This window comes from Panthera uncia, assembly GCF_023721935.1.
Source record: "Panthera uncia isolate 11264 chromosome C1 unlocalized genomic scaffold, Puncia_PCG_1.0 HiC_scaffold_3, whole genome shotgun sequence".
Classification (NCBI taxonomy): domain Eukaryota; kingdom Metazoa; phylum Chordata; class Mammalia; order Carnivora; family Felidae; genus Panthera; species Panthera uncia.
In genome coordinates this window covers 19,393,456-19,411,010 of record NW_026057584.1, presented here as the reverse complement: position 1 = coordinate 19,411,010, position 17,555 = coordinate 19,393,456, and the positions used below count along the sequence as shown (strand labels likewise).

Below are 17,555 nucleotides of genomic sequence, written 5' to 3'. Positions count from 1 at the left end.
ACTGGGGCTAATATGTCAAACACAGGAACTGAGAGAAAGCCCCTGTGAGTAGGGAGAAGGAGGTAAGCCAAATTGAAAGGCAGGAGGCCAGCAGGAGGACAGGGAGGCAGGGAGGCAGGTGACCAACTCACAAAGGGCCGCAGCAAATGTCCGGCATTAGGGGAGGGGAGGAGAGGCAAGGAATAGACCAAAGAGGAGAGAAAGCACATGGTGCCACCTGCCAGCTAGCCAGGGAAACCAAGGCACAAAACAAGGTCACATGGCCTTATACCCAGGCTCCAGAAGCAAGCAAGCGACTCCCGCCAGGGCCCAGCTGCAGCCCCTGTGGTCAGGAGCCAGATCTGGGCCAAAGCTCTCAGGGCACTTGATTCCTGACTAGGAGGAGGCCCCAGCTGGCCCAGGGGCCAGGCCCAAAACAAGCTCCTGAGGGGACCCAAGCCCCACCAGATGCAAATTCTTCACTACTCCACAGATGCCAGGAGGGGTGGCATCTCAACGCACCCTGGCTGGATCCTGCACCCTCTCGAGGCTAGAGGCCCTCCAAGGCCCTGCGGACTTCCATTTGCTCCCCTGACCAGAATGGTACTATACAGCTTCCTCTTCCCACTCCCCAAAGGGTCCCAGACCCTCTCTGTGATCCACTGAAGCCCAACTCCTGGCATGTTCTATTCTCACTCTGATAGCTTCAGGGCAGAGCAGGGCAGGAGCAGGACCCCGGCAGACCAGAGAAGAGGAAGTTACTGATGCAGCCCCATGGAAGGATAAGCAAAGTCATGAGGCCTTGAGGGGTGAGGAGTCAGACTGAAGGACAGAAGACAACATCCCAGACACAGCTTGAGCACAGCGCTTCTGGGAGCCCAGCATGGTGTGGAGAACGGGTACTGCTGCCTTTGCCTTTCTTACCTCCCAGTGCACTTGAGAGCATGCCAGGGGAAAATGTACAGGAAGAGTCACCTCCCAAAGGAAAGGATACAGGTACAAAGGTAGCAGAGCCCGGGGTCCAAATCCTGTATGACCTTGAAGAGATTATTTCCCTATTCTGAGCCTGTTTCCTCTTCTGTATAATGGAGACTAGGATCCTAACCTCATGGGATAGTTGTGAGGATTACATTAAATGTGAAAACGCCCTGGGGTGACTGTCAAAGCAAGTTCAGACCCCCCCACCAGACAGACGCTCCCCACCAGAACCCTCGGCAAGAGCACCCTGTCTGGAACACACAGTTCACACCGCCATCTGGGGAATGGACACCCAAGGAAGAGGAGCCAGGATGAGCCAAAACAGTATTGTTAGGAGATGTTGGAAGCAGGCCAAAGGAGAGGTAGAATGGGGGCACAGGAGCCCAGAAGAGGCCAGAACTCAAGAAGAAAGAGGGATTAAGGGATTTTCTCAGGCAGAGAAAACAGAAGAAAAAAGCAGTGAGTTCCTGAGCTCCCCACCCACACTGAAGATAAACATGAGGAAATGGGCCCAGACTGAAGCAGGAGATACTCAAGTTAGACAACAGGCAGAACTTCCAATGAAGCACCACACCTACAGAGAGACCCCCGTTTTAGCCCCATTACTCCCCCACTCTCCTCTAAACCCCAAATGAGGTCTGAGTCTTCAACTTTCTGTTACTCGGCATAAAACCTCAGTATTAGAAGTCCCTGCTCTCCTTAGCAAGAAAATAGGCCAGCCCTGATTCCCTGGTCCCCAGATCTCCAGACTCATTCAGCCCAGCCATCTCCGTATGGATTCTCTTGCAGAAACCAAAACTCAGTCCCACCATCCGTGGCCATCTCAGATGCCTGGAATGGGGGACCAGTTCCCACAGAGACATCTACTCCTAATCCCTCAGAAACCCCTTCTTCTGCCTCAACCAGGCCTTGCCTGGACCACTCAGACCTGGCTCTGTATAGCACCGACTGTCCCCTTCCTTAAGTTTTCTGTCTGGGAGGCAGAGTGAAGGGGGCACAGGCTGCCGGTGGAAGCAGGGGATGCGGGAAGTAGGGATGGGGGGGCAGGGAGGAGCCCTTCATAGGGAAAGGTTGATGGGACCCCATTATTGCTCCTAAAAGTTTGTAAGAAAGGCCTGGGACTTGGTTAGAAAGGAAGCAAACATGCGCCTGGAAATAGAGGGAGACTATAGCACATACACACACATACATACGACACATGCCCCCGCAGGACAAAGTAAGCATCCTAGAGGGTCAGGTCCAGGCCTGGTACCCTGTAGACAAGACAGGAAAGAGTGGAAGGGGGTGGAGCTGAGTACCCCCCAGGAAGAGAAAAGTAGGTGCTAAAGGAACCTTTTGACCATTATGGACCCCAAAGGACACACAAGCCAGTGTGCAAATAAGGTTACCTGACAGGGAATTCTTTGTTTATGCTTGACCATCATGAGAGGTCAGTGTTGGGGTAAGAACCACCCCCAGGGCTCCACCTCAAACCCCTCACCTCCCTGCAGGAGGTCCCTCTCTCCCTCCAGCCTTGGGCCCCAGAGAGAGGGCCACACAGGGCCTCTCCCCACCCTTGGGTCTCTTTCTAGGTCCCCAAAGCTTCTCCTGTCTCTGCCCCTCACACCCCAAATTGCCTCCTTCCACAAGGGGCTTGCCCCTTTGCCCACAGGAGAGGGACCCTGCCTCCCACGGAGAGAAGCTTTCTGTTGATAAAAAGAGGAAGAGAGGCCCGAAAGGGGAGATCAGTTCATCAACAATCATAGGGGCAGGTCAGGCAGCAAAGCCCCCTAGGCTCACTGAGGGATCACCCCAGTCAGCCCTCTGCCTTCCTGGAGATCTCTCTATATAGCCCCGGCCCACCAGGTCCCCTTCGGCTGAAAGTGCTTCTGAAAGGGAAACCCCATCCTGTTTTCTGGCCTCACAGCCCTGGTTGGCTGGGAAGTGCTTCCAGTTGTCTGACCTGCTGCTGTTTTCAAGCTGGATTCACACTTCACTGTCCCGTCAGTGGCCTCCAGGCCATGCTTACCATAGGTGATACCTAAGACAAGAAGGGAGAGGAGACTCTGCCTCTGGGTCCCAGGAAAGGCTGTGTCTTCGAGCCCTTCTGACTAGTCACATAGCCTCCCTGCTTGCCAACTAGGACCTTTTTTTTTTTTTAAGATTTTATATTTAAGTAATCTCTACACCCAACATGGGGCTCGAACTCACAACCCTGAGACCAAGAGTCACATGCCCCACCAACTGAGTCAGCCAGGCAGCCCCCCAACTTTGCTTTTCTGCAGGTGACAGCAGCCAAAGCCCCAAGAAACAGCAAGGATACTTCCGGTGACATTGGCCAATTGAAGACACACATTTACTTTTGCCCCCTCTCGAAACTCCTCTAAAACAACAGCAAAAAAAAATTTTTTTTTTAATTAAAGCAAAAAGTCCGGAGGACAAATAAACAAAAAACAAAAAAAGAAGACACAACCATGGAGTGCCATTCAGCACAACACAACCACTACCGGAATAGTCAATTCCTTCTGTTCCAGTTGGTAAATAGCTCCTGTGCCCCCACCCTCCCAGTGCTCTGGCCCTCCCCTGGACCTGAAAGGGCTAATTCCTGGCCCAGGAGGGGCCTCAGGAGGACTGCTCTAGCCTCCCAGCCCAGTCACTAGAATCGCTTGTTAAATATTTTGATTATCACCCCTGACAACACTGTCAAAAATCTGGGAGCTGGAGGGCAGATGGATGAACAGGATCTGGGAGCCTGAGAAAGCTGCACCCAGAACTGCCTGTAGGAAAAGCCAAGGCTAAGAAGAAGCCGCCAGACCCTCGGGCACAGAACCCTCCAAAGACTCCAAATTAGTGGAGGCAGATACCTTTGGGGGTGGGGATGAATGTGAACTTAAACTAGAAGATATGTAGAACATTGGAGAAGCAATTGGTTTCGAGATCCTGTCTCTGACCCCCAGCAGAAGGCAGGAGGTTTTATTCCCTGGAGAGGGTAAAACAGCAGGCCCTCCCCAGAGGCCACCAGGCCCAGCCGACAGTGTGAGTATTGATAGGAAAAAGGGGGTTTAAGTGTTTCCTGAGAATGAGGCAGCCAGGCCTGTACCTGCCCCCCAGGCAGAGAAGTGAAAACTTCTCTGGGGATCTGACAAGCCCAGGAGGAGAAACCCAGATAAAGACAAAAGCTTCCCCAATGCAGTAGCCCAGCCAGGTCCCCAGGAGTGAAGCCCTTGGTGGATCCATTTCCAAGAGCAAACCATCAGCCTGTTAGGGTCCCATTTGAAATATAAGCCAAAAACTCAGGCTATAGGCATCTAAGGAAAGCTTAGAAGAGAACACTTGGAGGAAACAGGTGGGGTGCGGGGAGAAGAAAACTTCAAGATAAAGTTATTAACATTCACAGAGGCCAGAGAGGAAAGTGTATCTATGAAACAAGAATAGGAAGGAAAAACAAACAAAAAAGTTCTTGGGAATTAACTTAAAAAAGCAGAGCCCAGACTGAGTCCCTCACTAGGCACTGGTGCATACCTTCCCCTTTACCCACCCCCCACACACTGGCAGAAGGCCAGGCCCTCCTCTCCTAGAAGCTCTGCACACCCCTCAGGGCCCCAGAGTCCACGATGGGAGTGACCTGGAGACCTGGTGAAACAGAGACACAGACACATAGAAGGATCCAAGAGGCCAGGAAGAGACGAGGGTCCAAGGCCTGGGGCTGGAAAGGGACAGAGGCTGCCAGCTTGGTAAGCTTGTAGATGGTCCCCCTGGAGCCCTGGCAACCACTGACCTAGCAGCCACGCACCTAGCAATAGCCCCCAGATGTGGAAGGCCCCTCCTACAGGCAGGGAAAGCGGATGTTCAGAGAAGTTGAGTCACTGCTCGGGGTCTAAAGCAAGACAAGCGCGGTGCAGGGAAAGAATGTGAACTCTTGCCTTAACTCAACCTTCGTGCCACAAAACCATCGAAGGCTGCAGTGTCTATACCTCCAATCTGAGAGGCTCGACATGGGTTCAAATCCAGGCCATTGACACTTACCAGCTAGGAATCCTGGGTTGATCCCAGCACTCAGTTCACTTCTCTCTGACCACGTGTCACCCGCCAGCACCAGAAAGTCCCTCCCAGGTGTCGCTCGGGCCCACGGCCCTCCAACCAGGCTTCTGGCCACAACAGGGTGGTGGGGAGGCCCCAAGGCCCCAGCAGAATATGTGCCCCAAGGAGACCATGAGGGACCTGTGGGGTGGACCCTGCCTCTGCCCCAGACTGCCCTGAAAGCTCCCCCAAGCATGGGTCTATTTTTAGCCAGGTCTCAGAGGGCAGCCGGCCACCTGGTGTTATTCTAGACCATGGGGTCAGCAGGCTGGCCAGGATAAAGGAGAGCCAGGGCTGAGGCTGCGGAAATGGCACCCCTGGGAGGAGACACCCACAGAATAAGGGAGGGCAGGAAGAGCAGAGCCCAGGGCAAGGAGTCAGGGCCAGGGAAGGCTGAGTCAGGGGCAGACATCCAGAAAAGGCTAGGATACTGGGATGGCAGTGGGTGACAAGACCCCCCTGGAACTGGCATCGAGGGGCAGGAAAGGGAGTCTGCCTTGTTTCTTCTCCATGAGAGGGGGCAGTACCAAAGGAGATAGATGCCAGGCTAAGAAAGAGGGCTGGGCATGGACAGAGTGAGTTGGAGGACAGATAAGGGGAAGGGCAGGGAGAAGACAGACAGACAGACAAAGAGAAAAACAAGGGAATGTGAGAGCTGGGTAGAGGTGGTGAGGGGGACAGCACCCACTCGTGGGGACAGTCTGGTCCTCACTTCACACACCCCCAGGCCTGCTCACCTCCTCAAAAGCACCTAGTCTCCTTTCACCCACCAGGGCCTCTCAGCCTTGGAGTAGAGGCCCCGACACCGCTTGGCATCCCTGAATCCTTTTAAGATTCCTCCCTACTCCCAAGTTACATGTAAAAGTCACCAGGCTCAGACATGGACGTGAGCACGGCACGTGCACAGGCACACACACGCACCCACACGCACACACATGCACACACAGACTCCTGGGAAGAGATGGGACAATAGAGAGGGGAGAGAGGGGTGTCCCTTCGTCCCCCTGCCCAGGCTTAGGAGCTCAAATCCACACAAAGAGCTTCACAAAAGGCCTCTGGCTCCCAGAGGAGGAGATAAATGGGGCGGCGGGGGGAGACCCCAGAGCTGGAAATACCCATCGGTGGGTCTGGGAAGCAAGATAGGGGCTGTTCTCACAGCCACAGAGGCCACAGAAGCGTTTAGTGGGAGGGGGAAGTGGGGGGGGGGGGGGCTCATGGGCTCAGGAGGCAGGGAGAAAGCGAGGACCAGAAGTTGCTTCCTGGAGGAGGCAGTCAGAAGTACTAACCTGCTGGAGGCATTGAGAGAGAGAGAGCTGGGCTTCCTTGCCCAGCCTGAGTGAGGGAGCAACAGGCCCAACCCTACACTATCCCCAAAGAAGGCAGGGAAACCACAGACCCTCCCATTCCCCACCCCCCTTCCCTATGCTGCCTTGGGTCTAGCTGGGAGAAGGGTGAGTACCTTCTTCAGGGCTGAAGGCCAGGCTGGGGTGAGACTGAGGGGTCCCAGGAGAAGGACCAACCAGTCAAGCAAGACAATGGCCTCTTGCTCCAAAGAGGCCACTGGGAACGAGAGGAACCTCTCCTTTTGCTCCTACTGCACACCCCCAACCTGTACTGTCTGGGGGTGGGGGGAAGAGGGGGTGGTATCCTGCTCAGAAGAATGGGTAAGAAGCAGGAGAGAGGCCAAGTGCAGTGAGCCAGGAATCCTAAGACCTGGCTCGCGTCCCAAAGACACTAACAGCAGTGAGGCTGTTGACAGGTCACCTCCCAGGGCCTCAACCTCCCCATCTGTGAAATAGGGCAACGATGACTGCCCACATCAGTTTTCAGGGTTGTTGTGAGATCATGGGAGGCTCTTTTTATTTTTATTTATTATCATTATTGATAAGCGACCTCTGACTTGCCAGACAAATCAGAGATCCCAAGCCCAGGGCTCTCCCCTTTTCCTACCCTCAATTTCTACTTTCGGGGAGGAATTCTCAGGTGAGGCTTCTGGCCAGCAAGTGAAGGGGTCAGCCAGATGATCTCAAAGCCTCCTTCAAGGGGAAGAAGGAAACTAATGTTTACTGGGGGCCTACCACGTACTAGGAGCTTTATATACATTAGCCATCTCAATTTCCTCACTAACCCTGCAAGGTAGGTGCTATCATTCCCATTTCCCAGATGAGGAAACTGAGGCTTACAAACTTATCAGTGGCAGAGCCCAGAGCAGCCCAAGCTCTGGGCCCATGCTTTTCTACCACAAACCCCCCCTCATTTCATTGCCATAGAGCTTTAAGCTCACCCGTCCCTGCCCCTCACCCCCAATCCCAGTTCCTCAGAGCAGAGCTCCCAGAACAACCTCCTCCCTGAACACCATCCCCAGCTGACCTCAGGATTCAGGTCTCAAGACTGCAGAGGGTGACAAAAGAGGGAAAGGAGATGCCAACCAGAACAGTGTGGACCAACTCGAACAGTGCTGCCTGTCCACTGGTCCCAGGGCTTGGCACATACTATGAAGCTGGCTCGCTCAACAGCCTGGCGAGGTGGGCCCTGAGTCCCGCACTTTGCAGGTCGGAGGAAGCCAAGGCTCAGAGGCACTAAAAGTAGCTTTTCAGGGGCACCCAGCTAAGAAAGAGTTAGCAAGGACTTATCCAGCTGCCTGTCCCCCAGTCCCTGCTCTCTCCACTACCCGGCTTCCTCTCTGAGTGGAAGCCTTGGAAGAGGCAGTGTTGAGTCCCACAGGGAGGCCAGGAGAATTGCTTCAGAATGCAGAAGAACCACGGAGAACCCCCCACCCCAGTGCTACTTCCCACACGCTCACCCCCTACTGGCTTTGTGCAATTCCATTAAGAAGCAAAGGAATAAATTAGCCCTGCTTAGCATATTGAGTGGCTGGGGTTCAAGAGGCCGTCTGGGTGGCTCGCACATCTCAATGCAGTCTGCCAGCAGCTGCGATGGCGGAGAGGCGATCCGGGCAGTGGAGGGAGTGGGGGGTGCAGTCTGGCCAGGCTGGGCTTGCTCCGACCTCCCACGGATGGCCTCAGCTCAGTGCCCAGAAGCACTTGCTCCTGCTCCAACTTCATTCCCTTAATGGTGTCGCAGCTTGGCACCTGCTCTCCGCACCCCTGCCCCATGCTCCCGCCAAACCTGGGCCAGCCCCAGAGGACACCTAAGGGTGGTGTCACGGGTAGTCTCAAGCTGCCCCTCCTTCCCCAGGACAAACTTTGAAGTGGATGGCTCTGTTCAGGGGGGAAGAAGAGAACAGCATGACGCAGAATCCTGCATGCACCTACAGGACCCTCACTGGCCTCACACACCCATGCCTCAGTTTCCCCCTCAGCACTGAGGCACCCTGAGCACAAAGGAAAGATGGGGAGGGGAACAGAGAGCCGTATCAAAGGCCAGGTGGGTCATCTGTCTGCCTCAAGCAGGATCACTCTATTTAGCCTGACTAGGACAAAAGGTTTTTTTTTTTTTTAATGTGTTATTTATTCTTGAGAGAGAGAGAGACAGAGCATGAGCAGGGAAGGGGCAGAGCGAGACAGGGACACAGAATCCAAAGCAGGCTTCAGGCTCTGAACTGTCAGCACAGAGCCCAAAGCGGGTCTTGAACTCACAAGCCATGAGATCATGACCTGAGCCGAAGTTGGACGCTTAACCGACTGAGCCACCCAGGCGCCCCAACCTGACTAGGACACATGATATTAACTTGACAGCCAGGACCCAGCCTGAAGCCAGGCCAAGCAGGCCCAGGCCTGGAAGGGGACAGGACAGCCTGGGGCCCAGTCTGCTGCCTCCCTCCACATCACTCGCCTCCACACCAACTCACCCCACACCCCCAGAATCAAAGACCTTGTCCTCCCCCCCTGTCTCCAGGCCCTGGGGCAGGCCACGAGAATGCACCTTACAGACCTGCAGAAGGAACGGGACTGACCAAGGCCCCACTTGAAATCACCACCATGCTTGCTGAGGTCACGCACTCAGAGCGCAGGGACAATTCCAAGGCAGCCTTGTTCCCGGCAGACACAAGACTTTTGGCCAACTTTGGTTCATGGATTCCCTATGGGCTTTGCTCGGGAGTGCACAGAGGCCTAGGACACTTCCATCCAATCCTGGCTCCCTCTGCCTCTCCTTCACTCAGGGTCAGTCTTATATGGCCATCTGAAGGCTCTCTCAGCCTACCCTGGCTCCTTCCTTTCACTCAGGCATTTCCCCTAATAAAATCTTTACACATTTAATCCCATCTTGTTTCTTGGAGAACTTGGACTAATGCAATGACTCAGTAACCATAACAACAGCAACAATAGTTACCGTTCATTGAATGTTATTGAAATGCGCCACACTGTTCTAAGTGCTTTTAAAGGCAGCAGAGGATATCAAGGCACAGAGAGGTTACATAAGGTGCCCAGTGATGCACAGACCTGAAGCGGCCAAGCCCAAAGTTGGCAACAGTTTGACCACAAAGGCCTCTGTGTAACCACTACTCCATACTGCCTCCTTTATAAGAGAGAGCCCACCCATCTGGGGAGAGAAAGAGGGTAGAAAAGGGAATTGAAACTCTTGAGGATTGGGCAAGACAGACACGCAGAAAGAACTGAGCTGAAATTTAGAGACAGAATGAAGGCACAAATGAGAGCCAGAAGAGACTAGGAGGAGAGCCAGCTCTGGCCCCCGAAGAGTCCTGATCCTACAAGCAAGAGCACCTCACCTCCCCAGGGCAGGGACGGGCTGAGCTCTTGGACCACAGGGAGGAAAAGAGGAAGGAGGAGGTGGCCCTGGAGCACTTTCCGACCCCACCCACTTCTTGCCATCCTTGGCCAACCACCCCCAACTCGCCCCCCTTGGGCATGTGATGAGGGTGTCAGCCAAGGGACTCCTCGCAGTGCCCAGTCCCTGGAATCTCCATCCCTCCCCGCCCCCGCCATTCCTAGTCCTCTATCCCTTCCAGGGCAGAGCCAACAGGGCTAGCCCAGCCGGGTCTCAGGGTCCCAACAAAGCCAGGCCTGTCCCCTGCCCAGCCTCCATGGGAGTGATGTCTGGGCTGGGCAGCAGGTAAAACTGAGCCAAAGGGACATGGCAGAGAACCAGGTGAGTTCCTCCAGGTGAGTTCCCAGCTTAACTCTTGACCTGCCAGACCAGAGTTCTCGGCGCTGCTGGTTAGGGGATGAAGGGGTCGGCAGAAGTGAACTCAGGGACAAAGAAGGAAAACCTCTACGCACCCACACACACATGCACGTATGCTCGCATACACACACCCATCCCCGATTGGTCTAGTCGCATAAGAAAGACCCATCACTGGCTCCAGGTACGCCCCACACACCTATCATCCATCTTCCACCCTGTGCCGGGGACTGTTTAAAATGAAGACTCCACCCCCTCTCCACACATCCGGCTGAACCTTCCAGGGGTTCTCCATGACCCACATAAGACTGAAGTCCAGACTGTTTCGCTTGGCATTCAAGGCCCTGCCCACACTGACCTACCTCTTTTCCAGCTTCTGATCCAGCCTCTCCTCTCCCTACCCTGAGGGTACCACACACCTTCACGCCCCTGGGTTCTCCTCCCCTCTGTGTCAGTGAACTCCTACTCACCTTGTAAGACCCAGGTCAAAATGTCACCTCCTCTGGGAAGGCTTTCCAGACTGCCCCAGGCAAAGTAGGCCACCCCAGTTCTAGAACCAGGGGACGGCTTATACAGACCTTCTTGCACACTGCCTCCAGATGATGTGTTGAGACATCTTTCCTGCCGGCCCCCAAACTGGGCCTCCGAATGGAGGGTGAGGACTTACTGGGGAAGACCAGTATGTGTGCTCAGGACCTGGCAGAGGGCGGGTGAGTGGGAGAGAGGAAAGGCGATGGGCGCAAGGAGGAAGGGTGCACAGGGAAAAGAGAAGGAGGAACGGACGGTTGAGAAGACAGGTGAACTGAGAGGGGAGCAGACAAGGGAGAACCGGGGAGCTTCTACTAGGTGCGGAAGGCACATGCCACACGGGGCACCGGGGCCCATGGGACATCCCACAGAAAGCTTTGCCAGGCGGCTTTGAGGATTGGGCCCAAGGACGCACCAGGCCATCCTTGACTCCTTGGCTTCAGCCGTGGCACGGGGAGTGGGCTGAAGTAGGGTTTGATGGGGACACTGAGAAGTTCCTGAGAGGGGGTGGCTGGCAAGAATGCCAAGAGGAGCTGGACGGAGGCAAAACTCGTGCTGAGGCCACAGAACAAGCCCCTGGGCTCCCTGGTGACTGCCGCCCACTGCTAACCCCAGGAGATCACCAGGGTCTTTCTCCTCTCTGTTCTCTCCAAACCTCGGAAAGGCCTCTATCAGCGGATTTCCAACCATGGCTGAGCTTGACCCGGGGAGTCTCCTCCTACCTCCCGTCCCATCCCCACACCCACACCCACCCACGGGCTGCCCAGAGGAGCTTGGGCCCAAGACGGAGTGGGGATCACAGCCTCCCAGGCAGAATAGCTCCACCCAGCGAAGCAGGCCACACCTGCCCATCGCCATCCCCTAGGCCTGGCCTCCCTGGGGATTCCCTCGCCTCCTCTGGGGTCTCTACCTGTCCCAGTCTCACAGGCGGTCATCCTTCCACTGGGCGACCCATAAGGAGCCTGCCTTCTGCTAAATTCCTAGGATACCAAGCTCTCAAAAACTGGGCTCTGGTCTAAAAATACCAGCTCCCAGACCTACTAGGGAGACAGAAATCACCAGAAGCACCCCAACACTCTCACATCTTTGGCCAGCAACAAACACTAAAGCTGAAATCCCTCATCCCCTGCCCCTGCTCTGGGCCCTCAGGCCACTCAGGCTGAGAGAGGGAGGGGCTGGCCAGAAGCACCAGGGCTGCTGTCTCTGGTGGGAAGGGAGTCAACTTAGGGAGCAAAACTGGGACGATCAGCAAGGGGACTGAACCCTGGACATTGCCTGGGTTCGCTCTGCTCCCCACCACTTGGCTTCTTTGAAGATGGCAGCCTCTGTTTCCCACCCACAGGCCGCTGCCCCTCCAGGGGCTGCCGCAGCTTGCCTGCCCTTGGCATCACACTCTGTCCTGGTGCCAGGGGCCCTTGGCAAGTTCATACATCAAACAAGGAGGCAGTGGCTGGCTTCCTGCCCTTGGGGAAGGAGGAAAGGTTGGAGGCGTGGCCACATCCTCAGCCTCACACCCCCTTGATCCACCAGGGACCCAGATCTGCCCCTAGAGAGTATGCAAGTCAGAGGTGGTCAGCTCCCACCCACCCCTACTTCAATGCAGGCCTCTAAAGCTTCTTCTTCCTTCCCCTCCCACCCACTGTAAGAGGGAGGGAAAGATGAGAAGAGTTACTACAAAGGGACATACTAGGGGGCTAGAGAATCTTCTCCACTTCCCCAAAATGTCTCTCATCACCCACAAATGCCTGAAGTGCTCCCCTTATAGAATGATGCCTCTGATTCTTGAGATGCTGGGGTCTTCCAGAGACACCCATCAAAACATAGGGATGGATTTACCAAACGGAAATTAGAACCAGGGGCACCTGAGTGGCTCTGTCCATTGAGCGTCTGACTTTGGCTCAGGACATGATCTCATGGCTCGTGAGTTCAAGCCCCGTGTTGGGCTCTGTGCTAACAGCTCAGAGCCTGGATCCTGCTTCAGATTCTGTGTCTCCCTCTCTCTCTCTGCCCCTCCACCACTCGCACTTTCTCTCTCTCTCTCTCTCAAAAATAAACATTAAAAAAAGAAGAAGAAAAAGAAATTAGAACCAAAAGGTAGGCCCAAAAATGTTCATAGCAGTGCTTTTCACAATGACCCCAAACTGGAAACAACCCAAATGCCTGTGAATAGCAGGATTGATAGTGTATTTTCACCAGATGGAACACTACCCAGCAATGGGAAGGCACCATCTACAAACGAATGCAAGACTCCTGATGAAATTCACAACCATAATGTTAAGCAAAAGAAATCAGCTACAAAATAACCCCTGTAAGTGCTCACGGATAAGAAGCTCTGAAACGGGAAAATCTATGTTGTTAGAAGTCAGGATAGCGAATAACCCTCAGAGGGGACTTAGTGACCGGAAAGGGGCAGGGGGAGAGACTTCTGGATGCTGGTAACGCTCCATTGTTGGCTGTGTTCTGGGTCATGGGTATGTGGGTGTATTCAGCTTGGGAAAAGTTTGTGCGCTTTTCTGTATTTATGAAACACTTTATATTTATGAAAAAGTAAACTGAAATCGAGGAGTGCCTGATGAGGCTTTATCATCTACCACTTCTGTAAAATGAGGAGGTCAGGTTCACACACACCTCTGCCTCATCGCAGCCCATTTCCAACCCATCTCCATATCTTGTCCCTTCTCTGCCTGAATCAGTCTCACCCTCACCCCCTAATCCCTCCCCATGACCAGCCACTTCGCTAACCTCAACCACCACCAGCTCTCACCCACACGCCTGCATCTCACCCAGATGACTGGGGGCGACCCATCTCCCCCGCCCCAGGTCTCCCTGCTCGGCCCCCCCTTCCCGCTTCCAATCCACCATCCAATCAATATCCACACCACGTGGATGGCAGGGCCCATGGGGAGCCAGGCGCAGCCAGAAAAAGCCTCTGTCAAATCCCATGAGGGCTCCCACCTCTTCACCTCAGGACCTTCAAGTATGCCGTTCCCTTCACCTAGAATGCTTCTCTTCCCTACCTTCTGCTCGCTAAAGATGACTTCCTCCACCTTGCCAACCTAAATCTGATCCCTCTATTAGCTCCCATCACATCCTTATTTCTCTTCCACGGCTCTGTTTCCAGTCATGTTTGCGCTCTGTTCTGTCTGTCCCACTGCATCAGCACCACCTCTGAAGGCAAGGATAGGGGCTGCCTGATTTCCTGCTCTCTCCCCAGCTCCCAGCTCAATGCCTGGCTTATAGCTGGTGCTCAAAACTGCTTGTGGACTAAGAGACTAAATCTTAATTGCTCCCACCAAAAACATAAAGAAACGATAATTACGTGACTCAGTAGAAGCATCGATAGAAGTGTTAGCTGACGTTGCAGTGGCGTTCATATGGCAACATACACATGAATCAAACCGACCCATCGTACACCTTGAACTTCTACGATGTTATATGTCAATTACATCTCAATAAAAATACGTTTTGTAAAATACATCAACATACAGTGAAATAAACCCTATTAAAAGCTAAGCTAATAAATACCCTAAAACTCCCCACCAAAAACCCTCTTGTTGAATAAATGAATGGCCAGGCCATTGAAGGCAGCCTTTGGGGAAGGCAAAGTTGCCTCTGGGAACAAAACTTCCACTCGTTGGGGGTCAAGACGCCTGGGCTGTGGTCCTGACTTTGCCACCCACTTGTTTTATGGCCTTGGGCAAGTCATGTCTCCTCTCTGGGCTTAAGCCTGCTTCTCTGTGAAATGCAGGGGTTAGCTGTATCAGGACCACAGACGGTGGTGGTGGTGGTGGGTATACGGGAAGGGGTATATGATGTGTGTATACACGCGTGTGTACACATGCCCGTGCACATTTTCCTAGCAAGAACACCCATAGCTTTTACCAGATTCTTAAAGGGATCTGTGGCCTCAAGAAGTTCAGATCCACTAACCAAGATCCTTTTCAGCTTGGGGCAGTGGTGGGGGGTGGCGGTTATGATTATATGTAACTAGAGAGAAAGAGGAAGTAATCCAGCCTACAGTAGACGGAGCTAAAGAACTCCCATCAGAGGTGAGGACCGCACAACAGGAACACAGGGGAGGCTGTAGGACTTGGCCTCCTGGGGAACCCCTAAACTCAGCAGAGCTCTGGGCAGTTGGGCAAAAGCCAGACCAACTGACCCGAGGGGCTGGTTTTTTGAGAGAGGAGGCTGAAACGATCCAGAGTCTCCTCCCTCTGCTCCTGCCACCATCTGACAAGCACCCACTTGCCTTGGGATACAGCAGAAAGTGAGGAGGCGAGGCTGGCACCTGGAGATGCCCTCCAGGCCCCTTGGCACCCAGGTCAGAGAAGGTTTGGCGGGAATGCTCAGGAGGGGTGCCAAACCCCACCTTCCCTTCTCCTGAAGTTGGCAGGCTGACATGTGGAACCAAAGGAGAGCTTAGAGCATAGGGTAGTCGTGGGACCCGCAGGAGGCCACCTAAGGGGTAGAGGGCCTACACCTCCAGGCTCCAAAAACCCAGGCCTAGGGCTTTGAGGCCTGGGAACCAAAGTGGACAGACCTCCCCAGAGCAAAGAAGAGGAGCAGGCCACAAATTCAGGAGGGAGGAGAGTGCTGTGGATAATGGGGCCTGGTGGGGGCAGGGGGGAGGGGTGGACAAAGCAGGCCGCCAGAGGGAGGAGGGCAGTGTGGTGTGAGCAGAGGACAGCCTGCTTAGGGGAACGAGTTGGGGGCAGCATGCAGCGGGGGAGAGGGCAATATGGCCTGGGTGGGAGGGGGCTGCCCAGAGGGGAGAGGAGGAGAGCAAGGCTGTGGGTGGAGGAAGTGATAGGAGCCTGTGGCCCAAGGAATGAAGCTTAGCATATGTATTGGAGGGGGACAGGGGGAACATGGTCAGTGGCAGCAATGGTGGCATGTCAGTGGCAGGTCTGTCAGTGGGAGAGCCCTGGCTGGGAGCCCAGATGCCTGAGTAACTTCTAAGCCCTGACTCCGGGGGGGAGCTCAGAGCCCAAGAGATGTTTATCCACTGCAAGAACGTGGTAAACGCCCCCTCTAGTGAAGCGATAAGCAGCCTGGCTGTTCTTTCCTGGGTCACCGGTCTCCTGAGAGTTGCAGTATAAATGGGGGTGGGGGGGTGCTGGTGAGAGGAGAAAGCAGCGGGCAACAGCATGCCCCGCTGGAGCCAGGGCTAGGGTAGCAATGGGCAGGGGCTGGGACTGGGATGGAGTTTTGTCCTGCAGATAAAGGAGCCGGTGAGTCATGAGCGAGCACCAGGCACTCTCAAGAGGCCGCTCAGAAACCAGCTCATCCGAATGCAGACAGACACTTGTCCCCATCCCTGTCCCTGTGGCTGTCACACACCCACGCACTCACTCCCTTCCCCTCCTTCTCCTTGATCACCCACCTCCAGTGCCCCTGGCTTCTTCCTCCTTCTCAGCACCGACTGCCTGACCCTGTCCCTGCCCACCCTCAGGTGGCCCCCCTGGAAGCCACCCCACAGCTGCCTGCATTGCAAGTGCAGAATGGAGGGAGACAGGGGGAGTCAAGAAGAAGCACCAACAGAGAAAGTGAAGTCCAGAAGGGTCTGAGACAGAACAGATAAAGGGGAAGCGCTGTGAGCACACTTCCCCCTGAAACCTTCGGAGAGAGAGGAGAGTTCATGAGGCTCTGAGGCAGACAGGAGTCCTGATGACCTCTAGAAGGGCCCAGCAGTCCAGGGGTTGTGCCGTGTCATTTCCACTCTCCAGACCCTCTGCCCTTTTGCCAGGACTGAGAAGCAATACTATGGGATGCCAAGCTGACACGCTGAGGCCTCACCCCACCCCGGGGCACTAAGGCTCCCGGAATCACACCTGGGCCACCAGCCACTATAAGGGCTAGGGCAACACTCTGCCCCACCAAGCCTGTTCCTCACCATGATGGGTCATCACGGAGATGATCAGGGCTAGGGCTTGGGGAAGACAGAGCTCAGTCGGTAAATGCAGCCCCATGTTTTGCACAGTGGAGTATAACCACGAATATGCTATAATCCTCCTTGGAGGGGCATCCGGTCAAGCGAGACAGAAAGGTCACCAGCACATGCGTGCGCGCGTGCACGCGCACACACACACACACACACACACACACACACACACACTGGACTTCACTGGCTGCCTCAGTGAAGGGGAAGAAGGGCTGGGATATGGCCACAGCATACGTTTTGAGTTGCCCAAACACCATGTGCCCCAGGTGGAGGGAGATAAGACACCAGCATAAGCCAAACCTGCCCAGTAAACAAATCTTAGGAGGCTGCAACCTTTCCCCAATAGGGAAGTAGGCTGGGCTTAAGCAGGGAGCCTAGAGCAGGGTTATCTAGTCCCTAGTGACCCCAAATATCTCCTTGTCCTTCACTTCCTCCTTGGAGAAATCTAGCGCCCACACCTACGCGGGGCCTGGTGGTTCCCAGACAGACGCCTCCTCCGGAACAAACACCTGCCTTCCGCACCAGCCTATCCCCATCCCTCTGGGTCAGCTGCCCACTTGAGAGGCTCCAAGACTTACCAGAAACAGAGAACGCAGGGGTGAGGGTCCAGCTGCCCATATCATCTTCAGGTCAGTCCTTGCTCTGGCGGGGCCTTCCCTGGTTCAGAAGGCCCCCTCCCTCCTGCCTACAGAAGTCAGGGACAACAGCAACGGCTACCCCGGGACACAGTGAACTCTGCATCGGCTCCGGGGAAACCAAACTCTTTCGGTGCCTTTCCCCAGCACTCCCAGCCCTGCCCAACTTGGGTGGCTCCTAAACCTCACCTGAACCATTTGCCCTTTTAAGGGGGTCACGTCCGACATCCGCCTCCTCCCAAGGACACAACAGACCCAGGAGGGACCTCAGGCCGGCTCCCGGTCCCGGCCCCGACCGGCGCCCCCGGGGGCAGCCGGCTCTGGCAGGCGAC

General features: G+C 54.8%; 1 protein-coding gene across 2 annotated transcripts in view; it reads right to left on the bottom strand.

Moving 5' to 3' along the window:
* Nucleotides 1-17,555, bottom strand: part of TNS1 (tensin 1) — a 225,563-nt gene that overhangs the window by 207,667 nt on the left and 341 nt on the right. The gene's annotated exons all lie outside the window — the stretch shown is intronic.